General features: G+C 34.2%; 1 long non-coding RNA gene across 2 annotated transcripts in view; it reads right to left on the bottom strand.

Moving 5' to 3' along the window:
• Positions 1 to 8,000: 8,000 nt before the first annotated feature.
• Positions 8,001 to 8,567, bottom strand: part of LOC120523262 — a 341,303-nt gene continuing 340,736 nt past the window's right edge. Inside the window, exon 6 of one of the 2 annotated variants that reach the window (XR_005632575.1) lies at positions 8,001 to 8,542. This is a non-coding gene — a long non-coding RNA (uncharacterized LOC120523262). The remainder of the gene's footprint in view (positions 8,543 to 8,567) is intronic. The other variant, XR_005632574.1, reaches the window with a different exon arrangement.

The following is an 8,567-nucleotide window of genomic DNA, read 5'->3' as shown; positions in this document are numbered from 1 at the left end:
CTCCAAAGATGCTTATTGAAAAACAAGAACTAAACAGAACAGCAAAAACACATCCCCAGCCCACTGTTTAGGTTCACTAGGCAAACCTTTAAAACAACGAAATTTCACTACTTTGTCTTTACCCCTTTTCGTACACTGCTCTTTTTAATCACTTTCTCTGTTCACTTTCGAAGGCTTCCTTTCTCTGTCTTCCCATTCATACACACACACGTGCACACACACGTCCTTCTTTCCTGTCTCCTCCCCTCCAGCGTATGCACCTTCTGTCTTTCTATGTAGTCCTATACAACCCAGAGCCTCTGCTTAACATGGTAAATACAAAACATGTTACTGTTGTCACGTTACTGGACACAAAGTTTGATACCTATGACATAACACAGATACTATTTAAGATGGCAGTGTGAAGGAAATGGTGTGCAAGCTTTTGGATTCTTAGAAATAAATAAATAAAACTGCCTGATAAAAGTTTTAGTATCTTACTATTGAAAGGACATCTGGTAACATTTCATTTAATTTTGAACCTTAAAAAATTAATTTAGGTTTTGTTTCTTGCCTATATAACATGTTCATATCTAAGACTCTAGCTTTGACTCATGACATGTCTCTGCACAAGTTTCTAAAGTTTTAGACAAGCCAATTACCACTGGTGGTATTTTTGCATTCTTCCCAAATTTTTCAAGATGTTTTCCTCCCATATGCTTAGGGACTTGAAGGTTTGTTTAATAGGCAACACTATTCAAGGTTGCTTCCCAGCTTGCACCTATACAGGATATGCTGCATCTGTCTATGATCTTAATTTGGATTAAGTGGATTTGAGAAATGTATTTTTAGTTTTTATTCGGGTTTTCCCTCAAGCATCCAAACACATAATTGTTATGTTAGTTGGTTACTCTATATTGTCACAGTGTGAGTATACCACTTCTGCCATGTTAACCAATACGCCTGAACAATAACTAATATCTTAAACATTTTCAGATTTCAGATTTGTTATTTGAGCCTCATGATAAGAATGTTACCAGATCTTCTTTCTTTCAGCTGAGAAAGATGCCATGAATTAGATCTTCTCTTACTGATCATGCTGTTCCAACACATAATACTTTTGTCACCTCTTGGCTTGATTGCTGTAAGGCTCAGCTCTTTGTAGCTTCAAGCAAAGTACTAAACAGATAACTGCAAGATCGGAACTCTGCATCTAAAATTTTAACACATGCTAAATTATGGGAACATTCAACATTTTTACTTATGCGTTACACTGGTTGTCTGTTAAATCTTAAATTTTAATATGTTAAGATTAAGAGGAGACATGATTGAAGTGTTTAAAATTATGAAGAGAATTAGCACAGTGGATCAAGATTGTTATTTTAAAAGGAGTTCACCAAGAACACAGGGACACAGTTGGAAACTTGGTAAGGGTAAATTCCAGACAAACATTAGGAAGTTTTTCTTCACACTTGGAATAAGCTACCAAGTAGTATGGTAGACAATAAAACTTTAGCAACTTTCAAAACTCAACTTGATGTTATTTTAGAAGAATTAAGTGGAATGGACTGGCGAACTTTGTTGGACTGAATGGTCTGTTATCATGTAGATTGTTCTAATGTTCTAAAAATATAATACAATCTTCTTTTGACAACATTTAAAGCTCTTGTCAACTATGGTGTTATCTTCTAGCACATTATTTTATTACACACCTCATCGGAACTTGTGATCATCTAATAAAATATTACTTGTTGTCCTCCACACTAAATAAGTCACTGGGTGACCGAGCATTCAGCACTGCGGCTCTCAGGTTATGGAACTCCCTACCTCACTAAATTTTGCATTCATCAACAATTGCTGCTTTAAACCATTTTAAATATGTATCTTTTTTCACTGATTTTTATGTGTTAGTTTTTGTTTATGGTAAATTTTGTTTTTATGTTATCCGTTTGTTTTATTTTTCTTTGCTTTGTTTTAACTTATTTATGTACAGTGTCATTGAGTGTCATTGAAGGTACTTATAAATATAATCTATTATTATTTTTGGTTGAATTTCATTAATTCATTGAAAAACTGGACAAATTTGCTCTAAAAACCTTTAGTTTGCATGGTTAATTCTTAAGAATAACAGTTGAAGCAATAAAAGTAAGATTAAATAAATTGAAGATCACAAAAAGGTCAAAAAATTTTAAACTGTTCAGTTGATGTAAATGTCATCTTCTCAACAGACTGTTCAGCAAAGAAAATTTTATTGTCATTGATAAAGTCCTGTAGACTTAAACAAAAGAACATAATAACAATTGTTATTTCCTGATTAAACACCTCCAAATGCTAGCCACCCAAAAATAGCAAATAGCTGGAAGATATAATTATGACCTCACTGTACAAGTCCTGTAAAATCCATAGTTCCTTTGAGTGTTTGCTTCCTGTAGGTCAGACTCAGCCATCTTGAGTTCCGAATTGATATTCTTTTTATGTGCTTGTAGAACTTCATTCTTGTGTCCATTGAACTGCATTTGTATTCTGCAGGTTGTCCACATTTTTAAGCTGTTTTTGATGCTGAATCTGTGTTATTTATCTGTTCAGCTTTTTTGTCTGCAGATTTGGTAAGTTTACTCTCTATATCAGCATCAATGTCATTAATGGGAATTATAAGGAGTAATAACACTTTTTCAAATTTTGGTAACATTTATGTTTAGGTACTGCACAAATGCATTATTACTCATTTATTCTTATGTACCTAGAACTTAATAAAGGCTTCTTTTAGTCTTAATTATGGTTATAAAACATCCATAAATAGTATATTTATCTCTGTGCAGAATGGCATTTGATATGCTGGTAAAATCATTTATGAATAAGAAGAATATACAGGTCTTACACCTAAGTATGCAATATCAGGAGTCATACGTCTCAAGCACCTTGGACCGTTCCAAAGGGAACATATTTTAGCAGGGCACATGGCAGAGCTGAATAGCCACTTTACTGATGCTTTGTAACTGTCATAATCACCAAAAGAAACCATTGTTTCTTGTAAAGGAGTAATGAATGCATTTTAGCAGTACAGTACCTAAACTAAAATGATACCTAGTTTTTTTATTCACAGTTGTAATTCCTCAAACTTATCCATTTTTGCTGGCGGTCATTTCCTGTAGGTTTAGCCTACTTTGTTTACTCATCACTGTAGGCATTTACTTTGTATTTTCATTGCACTTGCTTTTGAAATATATTTTATTTCACATGACTCTGAATATCCCTAAAACAATAACATTTATTATTTCATATTCCATATTTCTAGGTATTTCTACATTCATGTTTTCAAATACACAAACAGTAATCAGTTGTGCTTAGAAGATCAGTCACTTCAGCCTGTATTAGCTCATCTTAGTTGTTAAAAAGATGAGGTTTAGAGAAGCTGGGCTTCAGATATTCAGAGCAGTTCTTTGCCATGGGCATAATTTCAAGGTCATCTTCCATCTTTCAGCAGTCAATGTTTGGAAAACTGACAATGGCTATAATCATGACATCCCTGTTGCACACAATACATAAACGTTATGTACATTAGGAATGAAAATGTAAACTACTGTCTTTTCAAAAATCCTTGTCAATACTCCATTTGTTCAATCTCTGAAATCACATTTCTGTCCCTCAGATACCCAGCTATGGGTACCACACTATTGAGAGGAATTCAAAATTTAGACTGAGTTGAAGTGCTTCACAGAGTACAGCTCCTAGTCATGTTACTGACCTGATATTAGAAAAGGGTAATGTAAATACCGTGATGATAAAGAAGCAGCAGTCTCTTAATCCACTGAACCATCTGTTAGCTTCCAGCAGGCTGAACTGCACTAGCAATGGTAGTAATTTATCTTCTGTGTAAATATACAAATGTTATACACAATATAGCAATAGCAAGGAATTAGGCAAAAATCCTACATAAACACAACAAACAGAAATAGTCAAACATAAAATTTTCATCATTTCACTCATTATTTCAAATATAATCATTTCACAAACATTGCACTGACATGTAGCTTTTCTTAATCACTTCTCTTTTTACTCTGAAATTTTAAAATGAGACTCCATACTGATTCTAGTCCAGTCTTATACCTCAGTAGATTATGTGATGATTATTAAAAATGCAATATGCCTGGTGAGAAACTGCTGCCACCTCCCTGTCAGGGTATTGAATAAATGGCTAAAGAAGTAAATATTTGTCAAGAAGGAGATGTCTTCACCCTTTAAAATGCATGGAAGCAGTTTTTGGGATAACAAAATTAAAACTGAAGTGCAAAAAAAATCTATAAATTATAACACTGGAATTAAAAAGCAAATCAACCTTAAAATAATAAAAAAAATATATCAAAGATATATATATATATATTTAGGAGCATTAAAATAATTCTAAAAATAAATAACACTTTGAGGAAAGCATTGGATGTGCTCATTTGAAGAGAACGAAGACTGAAATAAAAAGGTGTTATGGATTAATATATCCATATGTATTTTGCTGGTTTTGGTTTTTTTTGGAGTAATTATATGATTTATCTTTAAGTATTTTCTTCATGTTTGTTATTGTGTACTATGTCCCTATGTTTCTTGTTCTTTGTGGGTGGCTCCCCAAGAGGCGGGGCCACTGTGATGTCACAACTGCTGTGTCCTCCTGCTAGCTTTATATTCAAACCAGAAGCAGGATTCAGCAGTCGAGTACTTTGTGTCTTTAGAGTTTGTAAGTACTGTTATTTTCATTTAATATTTCTAGCTTTCTTTATCTTTTTTGCACTGGTTAAAGGATTATGATTTCAGGATTTTATTTGGACTTTGTTGCATTAGTGCTGCCTTTTCAGCAACTCCTTTTCACCTAATTTACTGTTTTGAGCATTTTGCTTGTATTTTTCATCAAGTAAATAATTTATTGATAAAGATTCTTTGTTTCCCTTTTTCTGTATAAATTGAAGCTTTACAATCTTCCTTCACCTTTTATGGCTTGTTGCCTGATTTTGAAATATTTAAGTTTATTTTTGAGCCTAAATAACATTTTAGGCTTGTGAAGTTTGAGGCCAGCCACTGGAGCTGGGGATAAGCCCATTAGGGTAAGGCCTTTTCCAGGCTTGGAAAGGAGGCCCTCCTTGGCTATTAAAGCCTTTTGTGGAGCAATTGGAGGTCTCACACCCATTTTCACCATGTTCGTTACTCATAAACAAAGCAATAGGCTTCAGTACTGCACATTAGGAGTTTCACTGAAAGTTTGAATTTCATAAATGACATAAAGAGATCACTAGACTGACAGGGAAGTTGTTAGCCTATTGCTGAATATCGGGGCCGTCCTGAACCAAAATAAGTGGTAAGGAGGCCAAAACACCTAAAAGGTTTCTTTTATTAACAAACCAATAAAGAACACAAATAATGACAATGTACCAAGCAAACAGAAAGTAAGAAACTCTGAAACCTTCTTGAACTGCTTACACTGGGTAAGTGTACCATTAACATTTATTTATAGGTATATTTTTATCAACTTTGAGGTTTGGGGTTAATTATAAAGGGTGCCTTCTGTTACTATTTTCATTTTTTGCTTTGTAATTTAAAAGTAAATTTTAATCAATATTGTAGTTTTCTTCATTTATGCAATGCTGTTTTGAAGGTCACATGACCACAGTTGTTGCACTGATGACATAACAAATCCTACAAAATAAATATACAGTAGTAGCATTCTCACTTTACATTTATTGCTTGTGGATGAAAAACCATTTTGATCTTCATAGAGATAGTTTAGATTTATTTCCAAGTAGACCGTAGCATTAGGATTTTGTATTTTGATAATGACCCTTTTCTGAATATGACTTTTAATTTTTGTTTTACTCTTTAATTCTGAACTCTCATTCTTGTTTTGGCCTCTCTGATATTCTGACCTTTGGCTGTCTTTAATTTTTTTATTTTACATATTTTACCTTGAAAAGTAAAACATTACGATGGCATGTCATTTAGTCAAACAAATAATAATAACATAACTGATGCAACCATTTAATTCAAGATTCCAAAGGAAAGTAAATATACATAGAAAAAATACAAGATTCAGTCCCCATCCACAATTTTTCATTTCTCAGTCATCTTCTGCTTGTTTTGTGCTCACAATAATCCTCAACCCTCTACATCATAACAGTAACTGTAGGTACCTGCTTATCATATGCAACGGCTGTTCCACTTACCCTCCTGCAAGCACCACAAATAAGTGCCCCAAGTCTCTCTCTCTCTTATCTTTTCCTTCAGCATTTTTTTCTATTGTCAAAGTTCTGCCTTCTCTTCTTTTCACTAGAGGAGCTCTTTCCCCATCTAACTTCTCAATTTCAAGTTTACTAGTGCAGTGACTACAAGGGGGGTTTATGCTGTGGCCATGGATCTAAGATAACTCTCCTAATTAATTCTGGGGTCAGAAAAGCTCTTTGGGGCTGCTGTTCTAGTATGCCCTCACAAGCCATGTGTATCTTTGCATTTCTGAATGCAAACCTGTTGACAATGGTTAAGACAACTCACAGGAAGCTTGTCCATTATAACTCATGTTATGAGTCCTCCTTGCTGCCTTATATTGGGCTGAAAGAGTTACCTTAAATTCTGCTCACTACTGCCACTCAACTATTTGTTTTTATCTTTTCCTGTGAAAATATCTGCTCTTTGGCACCACTAAAAAATCTAGCAATATTGTTTTTGGGGGCATGTCCTCATTTGTCATGAATAAGTTTGAATGTCACTTATGCTAGAACTTATTGCTTTCATTCTTTCATGACCTTGTAACTCCTGTGTCTATTTTACAACAGTCCTTCTGCACTTCAGTCCCTGTCTTTACTAGGCATTACTTTACACTTTGAAATTTCCCTAGTGAACACTTTATGAAAACTTTGACATTTCCCTAGTGAACACTTTATGAAAGCAAACATCCATCTATGATCTGAACCTGCTTATTCCATGGTTGTGCATTCGCTATACCCAGTCTAGGCGGCGTTACTGGCAAGGAAAGAACCAGTCTTGTAAGTAATATTATGAGGAATCATTTTACACAGGGGCTGCACCTACGTGAAGTCAAACTTGAACAACTTTTCAGTTTGAATATGCATACTTTTTCATGTATAATGAATATGCATTCATTTTTTAACTTGACTAGTGTAGGATAAAGCTGCATAGTGACACACAGGTTAGTGCTGAAGCCTTTGACCTCCAGAGACTTTTGATTTGCTGTCTAGATTGCCATCTACAGTATGTAAAGAAGTTGCCCTAGTTGTCCAGTTTTTTCCATATTCTAAAACTAGTTAATTGGTGATACTAAGGAGGATTTTCAGTTAACTGGTTTTTCATTTATGCCCAATGCTGCAGGGATAAGGTCCAGCTCACTCTGATCTTACAATAGTGAATGTCGGCTCAAAAATGCATACATGGAAGGTTGGATGGACGACTGAATGGATGAATAGATGCTCTATGGATAATTGAAAGGGCATTTTCTAACCATGCACTAAGTAGAAAACCAGCAATTTGTGAGAAATGGTATGAATTAATGATCTCCTTGATGCTATAGATGTAACACCATATTCTTTGGTTAACCAACAGCAGTGCAAGCATGCACAGTAGAAGAGTTTGAACAGGAAAAGCCAAAATTATGCCTGGTGGACTGCAGACTTTTACTGTTGTTATTCTGATAATTAGCATGTGTATGTTCTCAGACATTTTAGCTAATCATATTCATTGTTTACAAATGTGTCCATTGTTGAAACTTTTACTTGTTTAATCATATATCATATCATATACAGTAACCATATAATAATAATAATGGTTATAATAATATAATATTTACAACCATATAATACAACACATCCCTTGTGACAAGAAAGCATGTATTTTATTTAAAACATGTGATTAAAAGAATCTTTAGTAGCTTTTTGCCTTACCTCATTTTAAATGTAGTGGTTATTTTAGGATTAGGAATACAGTCAATTGAAAATTGCATACAGTTATACCTTCTATATTCATCTGAAGGAATTTACTTTAAAATATAATTATTTTTAAAATTTAAATGTTTATAATAAAATGAATAAGGTCTATAATTCACACAAGTTATAGGTTAAATTTTGGGAGGTTCAGAGAAAGACATTTTTGAAATAAGAAAAGGTATTGAAAAGATGACGGTTCACAGTAAATACAGTTTGAGTCCCAGAAATAGAAATGTAAAACGAGGTTGGTGTTTAGAGAACATCAGTATAATAGTGTTTAACAGTGCAAAGAGAAAATAGAGCAAACTTCCATTTATTTTCTGAATCTTCTTTTCTTTATAAAACAACATGATGCCAGAACAGGAGCAAAGCAGAAATCGAGCATTCCAGTGCATCACAAAGCCCATTCAATCAGTACTGCTGGGATCTATGACCCCTACTTTGTGGGACCACTGTTTGACCCGGAAGAGCTTGCAATGGGCGTTGCTCTAGCACCAGAAGTACTCCTGCGTCTAAGGTAAAATAACTCACTCAACCTTGTCCAGGCAAGTTGGGGCAGGGTAGGAGATGGACAAAGATTGTCTGGGGAACTGGAAGAAAGAAAAAAGAGAAGAA

The sequence above is a fragment of the Polypterus senegalus genome, chromosome 2 (genome assembly GCF_016835505.1).
Source record: "Polypterus senegalus isolate Bchr_013 chromosome 2, ASM1683550v1, whole genome shotgun sequence".
NCBI lineage: Eukaryota > Metazoa > Chordata > Cladistia > Polypteriformes > Polypteridae > Polypterus > Polypterus senegalus.
Note: the sequence above shows the minus strand (reverse complement) of the source record. Positions and strands in the feature narration are given on the sequence as shown.